Source organism: Cornus florida, unplaced genomic scaffold (assembly GCF_030987335.1).
Source record: "Cornus florida cultivar Cherokee Brave unplaced genomic scaffold, ASM3098733v1 CherokeeBrave_3.0.0_Hap2_Chr02, whole genome shotgun sequence".
NCBI classification, from domain to species: Eukaryota; Viridiplantae; Streptophyta; class Magnoliopsida; order Cornales; family Cornaceae; genus Cornus; species Cornus florida.
The window spans coordinates 111,895,031-111,914,082 of record NW_026775572.1 but is presented as its reverse complement, the minus strand read 5'-3'; the positions used below and the strand labels follow the sequence as shown (position 1 = coordinate 111,914,082).

Sequence of the window (19,052 nt, the reverse complement as noted above, 5' to 3'; positions counted from 1 at the left end):
AACTTCTTGACTTGATTTTCTCGGGGGTATTCTGGGCATTTTATAGTACATTTTCTTTGTTTCCGTCTATGTTATCGGGTAAAAAACTTGATTTTAGGGGCTGTGTTCTTCTTCGTGTTTTTTGATGGCCCTTTTTTGTTATCAGTTGCGGACAGATCCTGTAGCATCTTTTTTACCCTCTTGACGTCTTCTGATCTAGGGGCATTTTGGATATTTCACAGTGAGTTTTTTTCGTTTCCTTTTATATGGTTGGGTAGAAAACTCAATTTTAGGGGGGGTTTCTTCTTTGCGTTTTTCCAGAAAAAGTCATTTTGGACCTCATTTTGGCTCTCAATTCTGGCTGGAACTTTTCTTCACCTAGCATGTCATGGTGCTCGTGGGGTGCTCGTCTCGACGTCGTGATGTCGACTTTTGTTTTCGCTCGTTCTCCTTCGTTTGGACTTCAAATCGAGTGAATTTTTTTTTTAAACTTGACTAATTTTTCACTGTATTTCCAACGGTGTGCTCGGTTGCACCCGGATCTTCTTGGATAATTACCAGTTTACCCTTTTAGCCTTAAGTGCTCGTTTTTCTTCGTCATGTTGTTTCCCCTTCGTCCGAACTCCGAATCATGCAATTATTATGTCTATGTTAATTACTTTTTCATTGCCTTTCTAGCGGTGTGCTCAGTGCACCCGAATCCATAGTTTTTAAAATGACTATATTGCCCTTGGGGCTATTTTTGTCCAGTTTTTCTTGCTTTCCGCTTCCGCTACTTTCCTTTGAGTTCCGTGACTTCATGGGAAGTTACGGATGTGTTTTAGGAATGATATACATTCTAGGAACATCATTTCCATGTGAAATGACTATTTTGCCCTTGGGCTTATTTGTCATATTTTTGATCTTTTGCTTACGCGTCAGTTCTCATTGAGTTCCACGACCTCATAGAAGGTCACATTGACTTCTTAGAGTCTTGTTTTCAGTTTTGGCTTCCGCATTCGGATCCGTTATCAGGTCAATCTTTGGTTCATCACAGGATGCACTGGCTTGAAAAACTAGGGCCGTCACATAAATTCCTTCAATTTATTGCCGAGGAAAAGCTGGAAAAAAATAAATTGTAAGTCTAAAGGACACCTGGTAAGATTTTCAAATTTCTAGCTCAAAAATTGTAAATATCTTGCATGTGTTTAACTTAGTGATACTTAACTTGTGAAGCCCTTGTGGAGGGTATTCCTGTTTTACTGTTTTACAAAGCATCGGTCCTTGTCGTGGCCATTTATTTTCTATCTTGTTGATAATTGAGGAGAAAGGGAACATTGTATGTGGATGTTATGGTGAAGAAGTGTTGTGCTTGTTGTGAATTGTGTTGTTAATGTTGGGACGTAGGTCATTATCTTTGCCAACTCTTGAAACCCCAATAGACATAAATTCACTTGAAAAGGCTCTTAAAAGAAACCTTAGGGAATCTAAAAATATAAGAGAAATTGAACTTGAATTTAATACAATGGCCGAAAATGAAGAAAATGTCGGGAACGAGGGAATCAATAATGATAGGGCTGAAATTCCAAATGTGGTACCTATAACTCTTAGGGACCATTTCATCCCTACCACTTATGCTTCTCCTTCTTGCATAGTGATGCCAAACATCGATGCAGCCTAATATGAGATCAAATCTAACATAATTCAAATACTTCCATCCTTTTATGGACCCCTATAAGCATCTTGATAAGTTCCTTGAAATCTGTTCTACCATCTAGCTGAGGGGCTTCCCTGAAAATGCACTACATTTGCGTCTCTTCCTATTCGCCTTAAAAGATAGGCAAAATATTGGTTGAACTCCCTTGTTGCAAATTCTATCACTACATGGGCTCAATTACAACAAGAATTCTTAAAAAAAATACTATCCTGTAAGTAAGACCAACCAAATAAGGCGTTCCATTCTTAGTTTTTCGTAAATCGATGGGGAACAACTCCATGAGACTTGGGAAAGACTACAAGACCTCCTTAGGAAATGTCCGCAGAACCTAATTCCAAAATGGCAATTGGTGCAAGCTTTCTATGATGCTTTAACCGAACCACATAGACTCATGGTTGACTCATCATGTGGAGGGATGTTCATGTCTAAAAATGCAGATGAGGCTTGGACCTTACTCGAAAATTTGAGTGAAAACTCATTGTAACATAATTCTCGTAAGGCTCCAACCTCAACCAATGCCAAGAACACCAATCTATGTCAACCAAAGATAATGAGGAAAGAATCTGCTCAAGAGGATGCTATAGCTCACAAATTATAGCAATTAATGACACCACATTTCTCTCATTCCTTGTCTCAAAATCCAGCAAGTGCAGTGTGTGCATCATGCACTAGCCCATTCCATCTCTCGGAAGATTGCCCCACAACAGAGCAATTTCCTAGTAACAATCAAGAGCAAGTAAATGCCATGTTTTCCAGACCCGAAAATAATCCTTATTCCAATACCTACAGTCCTAGATGGAAAGATCATCCGAATTTTTCGTGGAGGCAACCCGCCCCACAAAATTCGACATTTCAAAATCAGCCCTCTTCTCAATTTCCAAATAGGCAATTTCAGGCCTCTTCAAGTTACCATCCACCCTATAATCCAAATGTTTCTACTCCACCTCCTGTGTTTCCAACTGATGAGATTCTCTCTGCAAATAAGCAAATGATGGAATCCTTTAACAAACAAGTATTAGAATCCAACAAGCAAGTCTTGGCATCCTTGCAGCCTACTCTCCAAAATGGTTTATTCATATACTCAGTCAATAGCTAAACTTGAGAATCAAGTGGGACAAATAGCTAATTCAGTGAACCAACTTCATCAAAGAGAAAAGGGAAAACTTTCCGCTCAACCATTTGAGAATCCTAGAGGGATTCATGTGATTGACGAAGCCCCCCCCCCCCCCCTTCCGAGTGGGCCTACTCATGAACATGTCCAATCAATCAACACCCTTCAGAGTGGTCAAATTGTGGACAACAAGGTTGATGGAGGAAAAGATGAAATAGTTCTTCCTCCCAAAAACCCAAATCTCAGCTCCTCTAATCCAAATTTCACTCCTGAAAATCCAAAGTCTAGCACTGAAAATTCCAAGCTTGTGACCCCAAATGTGGAGACTTCTTATGAGCCTAAGGCTCCGTTTCCTCAACGTCTCCAAGAGTTGACACATTTTGGGAACAAAATTTGTAAAATTCAGGACATGTGGGAGGTCTTTAAGCAACTAAAGATCAACCTATCTCTCTTGGATGCTATCAAGCAAATTCCTTATAATACCCCTAATTTTAAAAGGATAATTCTGGAATTTAATTTATTATTTAGTTGCATTTTATGTGATTATTTGCTTAAATTGTTTTATTTAATTATTTGTTATGTGTTTTATTTTGTTTATTTATTTAATTGGAATTGTTTGTTTAAGTGGTTCATTGTGTGTTCAGTGTAGTTAATTATTTCATTGATTTTACTTAATTGAATTTAGTTAATTATTTAATTGAATATATTTAATGAAATTTAATTCTTTTTCTATCTTAAACTTAAACGTGACTGTAATTGTTGTTGCTCACATATAGTTTTACATTAGGTTTAAACTTTACATGGGTAGCCGACGTTGTTTATAACACAAGATGGTTTATGGGCCGAGTTGGGCTCTGTCTCTAATCTTACACGGAGTAGGGTTTTAGGGATTAAAGCTTATAAATACACCATGATAATAAGTCTAGGGTTACGATCAAAGCACTTAGTTCACAGACGTAACCTAAGTTCTATAAACAAATAAACAGAGGGTTGAGAGCAGAGTATTGAAAGGTCTGTCAAAGGGAGAAGTTAGGAGGACAACGAGGAAAGGCTAAATGCAAGTTCTAACCTCATCTCTTTCCCTTTTACTCATGCTCTTTGCAAGCCTAAGTAGTTCTAGGAAATCATTAAATGGAATTAATTGACTATGCATGTTTAGAACTCATTACATCAGTATGCTCTTTGCTGTAATAGAGAGGGACGGATGTAGTGCAGTCAAACGGAGACGAAACAAGCAACAGAGGAGAGGGGGAAGAGGAGACGGATCCATGGAACCATGGAGCCGGCTCTACATGGTTTGGAGCCAGCTCTACGTGGTTAGGAGCCGGCTCTACCATGGTTGGAGGCGGCTCCACCTTGTGGGAGCCTGCTCTCCTTGTGTTTGTCTAGTTTTTTTTGAGTTTCTGCGAGTTCTGGACTGGTTTTTGACATGGCAGATGTGTTTAAGAGCTGTGAATGGGAATTGTGGTTGATGTCTAAGATTAATTTAGGCTTCAAAGGGCTTGTTAATGCATATTCAACCAATTAATATTATTATTTGGAACAGTATACAATTTCTAAGAAAACTAGTAGACTGTTTTAGAGATTTAGGATTTAAACTACACCACTTTAGGTGTAGCAGTTTATTTGGGAATGGAGTTATGCTATGATCATGTTTCTATAATGGACTATAAGCATACAGGACTATAGAATGAATTACATGCCTATAATGGATAAAAGATGTATACTTACATTAACTGTTTTATTCACTCCTGAATAACTGTGTAATATTATAGGATAAGTATGTAAATTTGTAAAACAAATCTATCATGCTTACTTGGATTTAATTAAGGGTTATATACAGGGTCTGTATTATCCATCATGGAACTGTGTGGAGGAGTGTTGAGCAGACTAGCTAAAGAAAAACGTTTTAACATTTTTAATGTGAAGCAGTTGATGTTTACAATTGAGTGATTGACTGTCGATTGTTGGATATTCTGTATAGTTGATAATTACTTTTATTACTCGCATTGTCAATTGTGGATGTTGGATTATTGTTGAATATACTATATAGTTGATAATTACATTTATTACCTGTGTTGTCAACTGTAGATGTTAGATTACATGCACCGGTATGGGACGGTGGTATGCCTAGGTTTGGATTAGTTTCAAAATACTAAATCCTACCTACACGGAATAAAGGAATGGATATTAAAATAAATCCTACTTATAATTAAGTCAAAGAAGCTGCATAAGCTGAATGACTACTCGAATTACTCGTGAGTTATGTCAAGTCAAAGAAGTTGCATAAGCTGAATGACTAACTAGACTTTCTATGGTTAGGACGGACTTTAAATATATGTTATGATACTGCAATCTAAGCTTGAGTCTCAGAGTCGTCGATTAGGGAGCGTATATACAATAGGATGCATAGCTAGATATGAGAGGTTGAGGTATACCCTATTAGGTCTAGGTACTCATGTCCACCTTTGGGTGTGTTTTCGCATGTTGCCTTCTACTTAGGTTGAAACCCCCTCCGTAGTCTAGTGAGAGTCCTGTAGTGTGGATATAATTATGTATCGGACTATTAGCTATTGTTGAATTGCTTAGGATGTATATGCGTATCGAGTTTTTGCTTGGATTGTAGTAGGTTAGAAATTGTTTATGGGCCTGACCCACTTCTATTTTTCAGGTACTCGTCAGTTCCGGACTTAGACCTGATCGTCTTGAGTAGACACTACTATTCACTCTTCCGATGACGTAGGACTCTCTCCGTAGTTTATTTTTGGATGTTTCTTTCAGTTATCGTTATTTCAGTTTGGATTATTATTAGGGGTCCACTAGAGATGGATTCCCGAGTTGTTTAATCTATTGGAGGTTTTTGGATTATTGGGATTTAAGTATTTATTTTAATGAATTTTATTTTAGTTTCTTCCAGCTTGTAATATTTATTCTTAATTCATTTTGTCATCTGTGTTCACTTTTAAAATATTAATTGTTTGATATTCCCTCGGGTTTGGGCCTGGGCCTGATCAACCCGTGTCTTGGATCCGAGGGGTATTACATTCCTCCTTATGCCAAGTTTCTCAAGGATTTGTGCAATCAAAAGTGCACTTCCAAAAGTCATTTACCAAAGAAGGTTAGACTAACTGAGCAAGTGAGTGCGATAATTCAGCACAACACTCCTCTAAAGTATAGGATCTGGGCGCCCGACAATCTCATGTGTCATTGGTGACCACAAGATAGAGAAGGCCCTCCTTGACTTAGGAGCGAGTGTGAACTTGATTCCTTATTCAATCTACTTACAACTTGGGTTGGGAGAGTTTAAACCAACTCCAATAGTGTTGCAATTTGCTGATAGATCTATTAAGCAACCATAAGGAATCATTGAAGATGTTATTATAAAGGTAGATAGGTTCTACTTCCCGATAGACTTCGTGGTTCTTGATACGGAACCAGTCCATGACCCAAGAAAACACATCCCCATAATTCTTGGACATCCCTTCCTAGCTACAGCTAATGCTTCCATTAACTGTAGAACTGGATTGATGGATATCTCTTTTGGGAATATGAGTGTTAAGCTCAATATCTTCAATGTTGTGCAACTTCCTCTGGATAACAGTGAGTGTTATGCAGTCACTATTGCTGATGAAATCATTGCAAATCCAATCCCACCTCCTTCAACGGAGGATCTCCTACAAGTTTGCTTGGTCCACTTTGATTTTGAGGATTTTAATGTGGAGAAATCCATTCGGGAAGTCAATTCCTTGCTTAATATTCCATCACACTTTCCCTCTCCTTCATGGAAAGCACCGAATCCATTTCTGTCTTAGGATTTTCCATCTCCTTCCATTTCTTCACCAGAGTTACCTCAACATTTTGAGGGTGGACCATCGAACAAGGGTAACGACAATGTTGACAGTTTGCTGGAAATTCTTCCTATCATTTCGGCCCAATCTATAATCATTGTCAAAGATACTCAACCTGCGAACGAACCATTTGAGTATATCGAGGTATGTAACTTGGAAATTGCAAATATGAAAGGTCATGATCCTCCCGTTGTTATTCAAGACAATGACATTGAAAGAAACTCCATAATCTCAAACAAGCAACACTTTTGCTTAAATCTGAAAATAAAAAAAATAAGATTACAAGAGATACTCAAATCCCCTAAGGCCAAACTTGTTTCTCTTCAGAATGATCAATATCCCTCACCATTCATTGATCTAGGTTTGAGACCATATGAAGGAGGAAAGTTTCATAAGGAACGTTACGGGACCATCTCCTCGATGGATCTCGATCATGGTTCGTCTAGCTATCCACATTAAATTTAGCACTCTTGGGAAGCAATTCTTTCAACTTCCAAGCTTCCCTCTTTCAAGTTGCCGTAGTCAAGATTTTTCGAAAATTAGCTAAGTGTAGCCAAAATGTGAACTTTTTCAGAACTATCTCGAATTGCGTTCCAAAAGTCACTTTAGGCTTACCTAGTCATTTTAAGGTCTCGGTACCATTTTCGGAATTTTTCAAGGTCATTTTGGCAATTTTATCAAAAATCCAAAAAAATCACGGGAAATTTGGACCCCAAAATTAGCGTTTTTGCAAATGAGCTCTGAATCCCATTCCGAGGGTTATACAAGGTGTCTAGGGTCTATAGGAGCTTAAGTTTCTAATTGGACAAATTTTTGGATCCCGGCACGGCCTCCGTTTGGCAAAAATTCAAAAACAGTCCTTGAGCAATTTTGCGGTCGCCCACCAATTCTTGTGGGCGCCCACCGAGTGCCAAAGGGGAGGTCCAGCTGCTCCTATTGCTCCTGCACCGGCTACTCCCGCACCTGTTGCACCACCACCACCTGCTATGCCCCGTGCCAACTACGACTCTCTCAGCACCCATCTTGATACACTGCAACTGTGAGTGGAGACCATGGAGGGCACCCTTACGGATTTTCATAAGGAGACTCAGGAGGGGCAACAGGTATTGCAAGCCATGCTACAATCTTTGATTGACCGACCACCAAGCGGAACAGGTGGCTCATCCTCTACTCCGATGATGGAGTGATTTCCTGCTTTCAGTTCCTATTTTCATTTTCAGTAGTACTCTTTTGTTTTATGTTGGGCCACTTTTGGCATTACTTTCAGTTCCTATTTTGAACTTATAACTGAAATTCTTTTTACTATTTTGCATGGATACTTAGTTTTTGGTTAAATAAAATTGCAGTTGTTTAGTTTTATCTCTGTCTGGATTTATATGATGCTTGTTGTGCATAAATGTGTTCTTGACAGGTTTTTAGATTCAAGTTTGGGGGCGTGCTCTTAGAGTTCACATGGTGGCATATTTTTACAACGCCACTGATTTTCCTCCTCTCCATGGTATTATTGCTCTTTGTACCCTCTTTATTTTTCATTTCCAATTCCATTCTTTGTCTTCTCACATTGAGGACAATGTGACATTCAAGTTTGGGTGTACATTTTGGTATTGCATTTTTGTTTGCATGCGCTAACTAGTTCATGTAAGTTAATAAATTTAATTTTTGGGAAGCAATGATCTTGTAATCTTGGAACTTATTGGAGATTGAAGCATGTGTTTAATACTTTGTGTATAGAGGCAAGTGATAGTTTTGAAAATAAAGAAAAATCTGAAATGATCATGTTGATTCAAATTGGTTTGTATAAATGCTTCAATTAAATTTTCGTCGGATTTCATACTCTTCTATGCTTCATACTTCATAGATGCACACCGGAAACTTAATTGTGAGGCATGTAACCCGATTTACCTTGACCATGACTCAGTTGATTTGAAATGATGACCCTAATGAATGGATATCTTTGGCATTGCTCTAAAGAAATTTGGCATTGCTCTAAACAAAAACAAAGAATAATGAAAATGACTAATTTAAGTTCGTAACATTGCTAACTCGAGTTATTAAGCCCTGAGAGTGTCCTTACACTTAGCACCCTAAAGCCATCCGGTTTGGGAGTTACTGGCCTAGCACTTGCTACATAGGTTAGTTAGAAAGCTTAAGGGACTTAGGCATTGCACGGTCATTCACGAAATAAAAATAAATAAATATGGTTCATTAGAGTTCGTAGCCTTGCCAACTTGAGTTATTAAGCCCTTGGAGTGTCCTTACACTTAGCACCCTAAAGCCATCCAGTTTGGGAGTTGCTGACCTAACACTTGCTACATGGGTCGATTAGAAAGCTTAAGGGACTTTGGCATTGCACGACCATAATATGTATGTTAAAATATATATATATATATATATATGTATGTATGTATTTTGAATAAACCATGCCTCAGAGACCTCATTTAAAAGGGAAATTCAATTATTTGAAGACTTGTGTTTTGAAATTGGAAAAAGAAGGTAAAAGCTGCATATTAGGGATCCGGTTCACTTTCATTGAATTTAGAGTTGATTTCTATTAAAGAGATGACAATTGAAGTATTTATATAGACTATGATGTTGATACATGAGAACTAAAATTGTTTAGCCATTGTGTTATATCAAGGCTTCATATACATAAGGTAGTCTGCAAAATGATTCCGTCTCTAATGTTCTGTCTATTCTAAGTTCCAAATGAGCTGTGTGTATTTTCTTGCACCATGGTTGATGTCTGTAGATAACGTTTCAAATGTTGTCATTTTGTTAAGTCCTTCATTTTGGTTTTGCTATGGGACTAGCAAAATGTAATTTGGGGGTGTGATAAGCGCCAAATAATGCAAATTCAAGCACCCTTATTTGCATTAGTTAAGTCCATTAGTTGATCATATTGTATATATTAGCTTCATTTGCATGTTTTTGTTTACTTTCAGGTTGGTTCCCCAAAAATAGTTAAAAGTGAGGCTTTGATGAGTTCTTGAAGATCAAAGCATGCCGTTGCCGGGGACCTTCATTTGGCCAAGCCAGTGATCCATTAAACTCATGGTTTTCTCTGCAAAAAGTACTAAGGAGGATAATCACATCATCGGGCCGAGCCAAAGTCATTTCAAGAAGCAAATATGTGACTAGGAGAAATGCGGGCGCCCGCCATGCATTGCGGGCCCCCACCAATTAGTCCAGTAGGTTTTAGATTTTGCGAGGCCCCGCTATGCACTGTAGGCCCCCGCCAAGTGCCCCATTGCTAGAGCATGGAAGCCCACCTGTGACACTTTGCGGGCGCCCGCCAATTTGCAAACGACAAAGCATGGGCTGCGTTTTTTCACCCAATGTTATCCCCTTGATTCAAGGGATTGCTCTGCACTTCTCTAGGGATTTTGGACCACGAATTTAGAGTGGTTGGAAGGCTATTGTTTCTTTATAGAAGGCTTGAACCATTGTAATAACATATCTCACATTGTAAGGATTTTCTAGTGAGAGAAATATTGTGTTCTTGAGGGTTGTGTGTATTGTGGCTCCTAGGTACGAAAATGGAGGGTAAGATCACCTTTCCTCCTTCCTCCCTTGCTTCTATGGGTAACTAACTCCCTTTCTAGGGAGGTGATGAAGCCCTTCCTTGTAAGCATGCTTTAGTTTTGTTTAATTTGGGGAATGAAGCGTGTATATGGCAATTTCATAATCTAGAGCTTTACACTTGAAGTAATGGACCTAAATTTCTATAAATGATTATGTTGAATCTATTATCTTATCTTACATTATACTTTCTCATGATTGTATGACTTGCATTTTCATAGTGATAATGGAAATGAGATTGTGAAATGGGTTTATTGGCATGTTGTATTAGAAGCTTGTTAATCCATGGCTTAGGGCCTCCCTTTGATGGATTTTTCTTGGTTCTTGACTTCATGTGCTATTACCATAGTGATTGAGGGGTTTGATAGTCCCTAGCTTACTGAGTATGTCATAGCTACACTCTTATTTAGGTAATTCAAGCATGTGGAACTTTGAGGGATTATACTTAACTTTTGATTCGATGAACTTCTTGAAGATAATGTAGTAATCTTGTATTGCTATCTATCATTGTTATTTATTTAATTTGTTTCCCAAGTTAATCATAAGCTAGCATGTTTATAGGGTTGGTAGTTGATTCACTTCCCTAGTCCTCTCCACCTAAGTTTATTTCCTCTTAAATTCCTTCAATTTATTATTTTATGCAATTTTAATTCCTAGTTCTAAATGACAAACAAAATCAAACCTTACACCTCTTTCATCAAACAAAGTGATTTTAAAGACCTTGGTTGCCAAAAACTTGCAGTCCTTGTGGTTCGACTTACCCCTATGATAGCCCTATTTTACAATAATTTGTGCTATTGTAAGGGCTGATTACTATTGGTAGCATATACCGACGCCCACCAGAAGCGCTGAAAAGTGCACATTTAAACCCCTTAATCTTGAATGTTCTAGGACCTTATTCTATCTTATTTTCCTGTTTTCGTCTAATTTCATGTTATTCTCCTTTTTAGGCGCTTATCCCCAAAACAAGTCAGATCAGCTGAATTAGAACATTGGAAGAAGTAATCTAAAGTCTAGTGGAAGAAAGGAGCAAAGTGGAAGCAAAGTGATGAAAAATTCCTCTTCAATCGATCAAACTAAGCTAAGATCGATCACATTATGATTGTTCCAACCCTGCCATGATGGATCGAACCCTTATCCTTATCCTCAGGAAAATTTCTTATTTGTTCGATCCAACCTTTTATTCGATCGATCGAACCTTTTGATCTTATCCTCAAAACCACTTTTGTCCTTTTCCCATAAATATCTCAACCTTTGTCTTTATCCAAATAATTACGCCGCCATACTTCAATCGATTGGAGCAATAATGTGATTGATCGAACTGCCTCAAAATACGTACAAAACAGATTTTAAGCCAAATTGAAGGTGTGCTCGAGGTGCAATCATTGGAAGTCCTAGTGCATGAGGTCTAACCATTGGGTGTGATATTTGAGCTACCTATATAAAGAATTTGGCTATTTTTAGTAAAGAGGTTGGTTAGTTAGAGAGAGAATTGGCTAGAGATTAGAGAGAGAAAACATACATTTTGGAAAACTCCTTCCACTCTTCTAGGGTTTCTACCAAGAACACCTAGGGAGGAGAAGGAATTCAACCATGAAGAGAGCCCTTGAGGTTGGATGACAACAACCATGAGTGGCTAGACTATTCTCTTGGGGCTAAAGATAGCCTTAAGCATTCCTCCTAGACTTTGATGCTTTGTAGTTAGTGAGGATTTGTGTTGTAATTCTTGTTTTGACCTCATATTTATATAAATCTTGTTTCTACATGATTTGTGTAGTTTAATACTTCCAATTAATCTTTTAATTCTATTCATATATCTATGTATGTTAGAATGAATGGTCATGTGCTTATCTCTAGATTTTATGAGTTTGATACATGTCTATGTGTGTTAGAGTTATAAATCTAGTGTTAGTCAATACATGGTGCTTAATGGATTACTCTTGTGGTTTACTTGATGGATTATACTTATTTTTTGATGGATTGTGTTACCTCCTTAGCTTAATTAGTTTAATTTTTATATCATTAGCATAGTTGTAGTGTAATTGCTTTAATTTCCTAAATAGATGGATAATCCATTCTTTTTGTTTGATGCTCCATGCTTATGAGTACAAGTAATATATTTCTCTAAATTCTTGAGTGTGCATTAATTATGGGCTTATGGAATGATTAATGGTTTAATTGGACATGTTGTGCTATTTACTAGATTGATTAGACAATGTATGCTTACTTGGCCATCCAAGTTTAATATTTCAATTAATGGCACACACTTCTTTTACAACATATAATCCCCCTAATTTATTAATTATTGAATGTCTAGAAAGGTAAGGCTTAGTGGTGAACTCTATGTCCCAAGAATTATCTCTCATTCTCTACACCTCATTTGTTTAGTTGTTTTACATTACATTACTTTAGCTTAAATTGTAGTATAACTCAACCAACAAACACCTCTTTTGATCATTGAACCTACTAATCTTACATTGATTTTGAAATACCTTGTTTTTCCCTTAGGACGATCCCTACTCACTCTTGCTACGTTAGTAATAGTTAGTGGTGGTAGTGGCATTTTACAAATTCAAACTTGGCCACCAAATCACACACAAATCTCAATTTTGGGACATCATAACGGCTAGTCGACCAAGTTTTGGCGCCGTTGCCGGGGATTAGTAACGTCATATTTTGGGATTAGTTAGGAATTAATACTCATTTGACATTGTTTTTACTTCATTTTACTTTGTTTACTTATTGTGTTTGTTCTTGATTGGCTAGGTACTTGGAGCCAAGGAAAGCAAAGCAAAGGAACTTTAAAGCAAAGGAACAAGCTAAGCTAAGCAAAAGCATAAAAAACAAAAATAAAAAATTTGCGAAGTGAAGCAAGGCAAAAGTTAAAAATATTTTGAAATTGCTTAAGGACCCTTTATGAGCTATTTTAACTCCCTTTGCTTAGTTAAATCGTCGGCCCGCGTGGTGGTAATTCTTATTTTGCTTAGTTAAATCGTCGGCCCGTGTGGAGGTGATGAGTACTCAAATGTGGCGCATTTTAGGACCTAAGCTAGCGTATTTTAGTCCATTCATCTATCTTACTTTCATGTTTTAGTACTTATTTGTGTTTTTGCCTATTTCAGATCAATAAAGTTCAAACAGGCTAAGAAGAACCATTTAGCTCACATTTTGAGCTAAGGAGCAAATCTGGAAAAAAAGTTAGAAAAATTGCATCAGTGGAACTTCGATCGATCAAAGGAAGTCTCGATCGATCGAAGAAGGCTACAATCAATCGAAATCAAGGTGGTGCCAGCTCAGCAATCTGAATAAGGCCAAGAAGATATTTTCATGACACATCATCTTCGATCGATCGAAGTAAGTGTTTGATCGATTGAAAACCCTCGATCGATCGAAATGACTGCTAGTAGTGTGTTGTCTAATTCCCGAGTGCGCCCGAACTCTACTTACTTTTGTAGCTACGAATTTCCACCAATCAGAGGCAGTATTTCAGACTTGTTACCTACTCAAATAGGCTTGTAATAGACGAATTGAACCAATTTTCTAAAGAGTTACACAAGTAGATATTTTATCAAATATAGAAATAGTTTCTCTCTCTAGAACTAGGGTTTGTGAAGAAAGCAAGGATGAAGAAAATGATGCCAACCTCCAAGTTAACCCTTGAGGGTTCCATGACCACTACAATGAGTGGCTAAATCCTTCTCTTAGGGCTAGAGATAACCCCTAGGCTTGCTTCCTAAACCTAGCTTTTCATATATTTTTGGGGATTTTAGTTGTAATTGATATTTTGACTATGAATAAATATAGATCTTGTAATTTTTACATGATTTGTATGGATTAATGCTTTTAATTGATCATTTAATTCTATCCATATGTCTATGTATACTAAAATGAATGTTCATGTGCTTTTCTCTAGATTTAATGAAATTGATGCATGTCTATGTGTTGATGTTATGAATTTAGTGATGGGCAAGGCATGGTGCTTAATGATTACTCTTGTAGTTTATTTGATGGTTCATACTTATTTTTTGATGGATTGTGCCACCTCCTTAGTTTAATTAGTTTAATTTTCATGTCATTAGTATAGTTGTAGTGTAATTGCTTTAATTTCCTAGATAGGTGGCCAATCCATTCTTGTTGTTTGATGTTCCATACTTATGAGTGCAAGAAGTACATTTCTCTAGATTTTTGTGTGTGCACTAATTGTGGTTTAATTGAATGGTTAATGGTCTCACTTGATAGCTTGTGCTACTCACTAGATTGATTAGATAATCTATGCTTATTTTTCATCCATGCTTAATTTTCAATTGGTGACACACACACACATTTTGCAATATGAATTTCCCCATTAATTTACAATTGCTAGTGTTTGGTAAAGTGAAACTTAGTGGTGAACTCTAAGCCCCAAGACCTTTCTCTCATATTACTTTCTCTAATTTCTAGCTTGTCACTTATTTGCATTGTTTTCATTGAACCATTAGTTAATTAATCAAATCAAATCCCTTTTTTATTCATTCAACCTACTAATCCAACATTGATTCCAAAATAGCCTTCCTTTCCCTTGGGACGATCCCTACTCACTCTTGCTACGTTAGTAGTTAGTAGTTAGTAGCAGTAGTGGCATTCTACAAATTTAAACTTGGCCACATTCATCATACTTTGAGCTTTAGTTGTTTGGAGCGACGACATTGTCCACACCAGGAGGCAATCTATTTCTTGCAATTGTTGAAAGCATAGGAGTATGGGATCAATGTATGTAGAGGTTTGTTGTTGATTGACTTATTGTGGAGGAAAAATGTTTGTTGCTTGCTATTTGTTGAGTTGTTGTTTGTTTTGATTTGTATTGTGCATGCATGGTTGTAGGTCTTTGAATCTTACTCTTATCCTACTAAATTTTAATCTTGAATCGGTTGTTTGTAATCCAAGGGGAAGGGGTAATTCAAGTGACTCCATTTCATCAATGGATATACGTAATTAGGACTATGTTGAAGACCTTGGTCACATCGACCAACAAGGCATTCTTCACCATAATGTGCATCAATAATATGATAACATGCAAGTATCATTAGGCATACCTAGACCTTTCATTCCACAACAACAAGGCCAAGTTCCAATGGGAATGCCACCACCTCCACCTCCCATTGTTTAAGCAAATCATGGGGCTTATGTAGAGCCACCGATTGTGAATCCTCCCCTTACTTTAAGAGACCATTACGTGCCTAATGAGTATAATGCACTAACATGCATTCAACTCCCTCCATTTAAAGTACACCATTATGAGATTAAACCATAAACAATTCAAATGTTTCTTAATTACCATGGGATACCTAATGAAGAACCTTATAAGCATTTAGATGAATTTCTTGAAGTGTGTTCCATCGTGAAATACACAGACATACCAGAAAAAGTTTTAAGGTTAAAACTCTTCCCTTTCACCCTAAAAAATAAAGCAAAATATTGGTTTAACAATTTGAAACCTTTTTCTATAACTACTTGGGCAGAGATGTAACAAAAGTTCTTAAAGAAGTACTATCCGGTGTCTAAGACCAATGCAATGAGAACTTCAATTCGTGAATTCTCATAAGGGGATGGGGAAATGTTTCATGAGGCATAGGAACGATTAAATGATTTGCTTAGGAAATGTCCTCATCATGACATTCCTAAATGGCAATTAGTTCAATACTTCTTTGAAAGTTTATCGGACAACTATAAGGGTATAGTTGATGCTTCTTTGGGTGGTTCTTATCTTGATAAGCATGAAGATGATGTGCGGCACTTATATGAAAGCATGAGTGAAAACTCAATGCACCCATCCTTGTCATCTAAAAATGGTAGAAATATAGGTGGAAGGAAGAATATAGGCTTATATCGAGTTAATAATTCTAATGATATAGTTACGGAAGTGAAGTCTCTATCCCAAAGGTTTAATCAATTTTTTATCAACCAAAACTCGGCCTATCAAGTGTCTTCCTCCCCTAATCATGCTCATCATCCTTCCAATGAATCATGCTTGACTTGTTCTAATGTTTTGCATTCTACTTCCAATTGTCCTCATGGACATGCGTATAGTGAACACCATGACCAAGTGAATGCCACTTTTGTTAACCAAGGGAATAATCCCTATGGAAATCACTATAATTCCAGGTAGAGGAACCATCCAAATTTCTCTTAGAAAAGCCAAGGGGAAGGCTCAAACCCTCCCCAAAGTGGTTTCCAAAGCATGTATGGTTCACCCCCTATGCAAAGCCAAGGTTACTAAGGTTATCGTTCATCTTACCAAGCATGAAATGGAAATCAATTTTCCAACTCTCATTTTTCAAACCAATCATCATATTCTCAAGGTAATTCAAGAAGTCCCGCATTTGAAGAGAAAGTTTTATCCGCTTTAGGTACTTTGGAGGCGAATACTCAATTGTTTCATTCTCACTCCTAATCGATTGCAAAGCTAGAAACCCAAATCGGGTAAATAGCTAGCACCTTGAATGCGAGGGAGAAAGGAAAAATACCTTTGAATCCCCTACCGAAGCAACAATTCATTGTGGAGACCAATTCCTCTTCGAAAGGTCATACACTTGAACATGTAAATGCGGTGACCACTTTGAGAAGTGGAAGAGTTATTGACAACCAAGTTGGTGTTTCCAATGAAAAGAATGAACCAGTGCAACCTAGTGTTGACATCCATCCCATTTCACATCCCACTCTTCCTTCATTGATTGTGAAAGACCCCCCATATGATGCCCCCGGATTTCCGAATGCTGGTTAGCAAGGCCCACGCCCGAATACCTAGGGATAATAAAAATAAATCGGCAATAAACAAACACATAATACAAGAGGATAAATAAGAATAAATAAAAATACTAAAATGAATACTAAAATGTTAATCCGATAAATCCTCAGAATAAATTTTCATTAAATAATAAAATATTTTGATACAACAAATCATCCAATACAACTCGGGAATCCATTCTATGTGGACCCCTAGAAAATTACAATTGAATAAGTAACCATAACGACTGTCTACATCTAAAAGATGAAATATAAATGAATCTCCTAAGTAGACTCGGAAGAGTGAATCAGACTGATCACTGCTCAGCACGAACAATCCTTTACACCTGAAGAACACCTGAAAAATAATGGTGGGTCAGGCCCATAAACAAGTTCTACTCTACTATAATCCAAGTAGAGATCCGATACATGTATACATCCTAATCAATCCAACAATAACTAGTAATCTGTATATATATATATACACACACACACACTAAAGGAACCTCACTAGATTATAGGGTTGCCTCAACCTGAATAGTAGGCAACATGCAAAATGCACATATAGTGGGCATGAGTTCCTAGACCTACCAGGGCACACAACTACACTATATCTAGCTACACATCCTTGGCGATATACGCGCCCTAACCACTGATCCTGAGACTCAAGCTCATATCATGACACATAATTATATATATATATATATATATATATATATAATCCAGTAACCATCCTATCCAGTAAAAAAGTAATCCTCTATAAGTAATCCTCTATAAGTCATTCAACTTGTTCAGCTGACCTGACTTGAATATAAGTAGGACTCTAACATTTTAATTAATCCATTCCCTTATACAAAATAAGTAGGACTTAACTGATAAGTTAATCCATCCCTAGAGTGCCACCATCCCATACTAGTGCACTACATCCACCCAATCCAATAGTTGATATAACAATTAAGGAAATACATCAAATAATCCAGAAATAAATATAATAACATAATGTCATGCTATCACAGAATAGGAATGAATTATAATTTATTTAAGCTTCCTATATCATATCCTACACAAACTGAATCTTAAACATGCTAATATTTTTCTATACAGACAAGTAAGCATTCTCCATATCCAACTCATGCTACACATTTAATCTTAATTGTTAAAACAATTTGAAAAGGTTAAATCTATTCATTCCTTAAAGAATTCAAATAGCATGCATTGTTGCATTTAAGTTTGTTTAGAATTCATTTAAACTCATACCTAGTCCTTATTTAATGATTAGGACCCCTCAAAATCAATTAAAATTAATTTAACGCTGTTTACGATACTTCCCCAGGTAAGGCTCGAGCTTTTGTCCTAATTGCTCGAGCTTCCTGTTTCAGGCTCGACCTTCTGTTTCAGGCTTGAGCTTTACATCCCAGGCTTGAGCTTTACACCTATGGCTTGAGCTTTTCTTTTAAGGCAAGAGTTTTACATCCATAGCTCGAGCTTTTCTCCAATAGCTCAAGCTTTTCTTTTCAGCTCGAGCTTTACATCCATGACTCGAGCATTGCCTCCAAGACTCGAGCATTGTAACAGCGGATCGAGCACTGTTACGCGAATCTGCCCAGAATTTCTACTGCGATCTCAATCTTTATTGTTTAAGGATTCCTAGGCATGTTTCTAAGTTCCATCAATCCATAAATATGAAAATCACATTATTTAAAGCATGTAAAAATTCATAAAGAAACCAGATCAAATCCATGAATTTAACAATTCATACAACAAGAACAAATATGAACTAAATTCAGTAAAACCTATGTTCTAATCCAATTAAACATGCATAATTATTTAGTTTTATGTGTTTAAGAATCCTGGAATCTCCTAGGCATGTATAGAAACACAAATCTAAGGGAGAAAGATAGAAGAAAAACTTGCCTTAAACTTTCGAATCAAAAGTTAAACTTCTTCTTCTTTGATCTTCTTGTCTAAAGGTTCTTCTCCTCCTTCCTTCCTCTTCCTCTTTCTCTCTCTAACTCTCTCTCTCTCTAAAATATATTACGTGATATATTTTAACCCCTTTTTACAACCTATAGTTATA

At 37.0% G+C, this 19,052-nt stretch overlaps 1 non-coding gene across 1 annotated transcript; it reads right to left on the bottom strand.

Annotated features, from left to right (window-relative positions):
• Positions 1–15,761: 15,761 nt before the first annotated feature.
• LOC132297827 (small nucleolar RNA R71) lies at positions 15,762–15,868 on the bottom strand. The gene has a single exon (XR_009479419.1). It is a non-coding gene; the product is annotated as a small nucleolar RNA R71 (small nucleolar RNA).
• Positions 15,869–19,052: the final 3,184 nt, after the last annotated feature.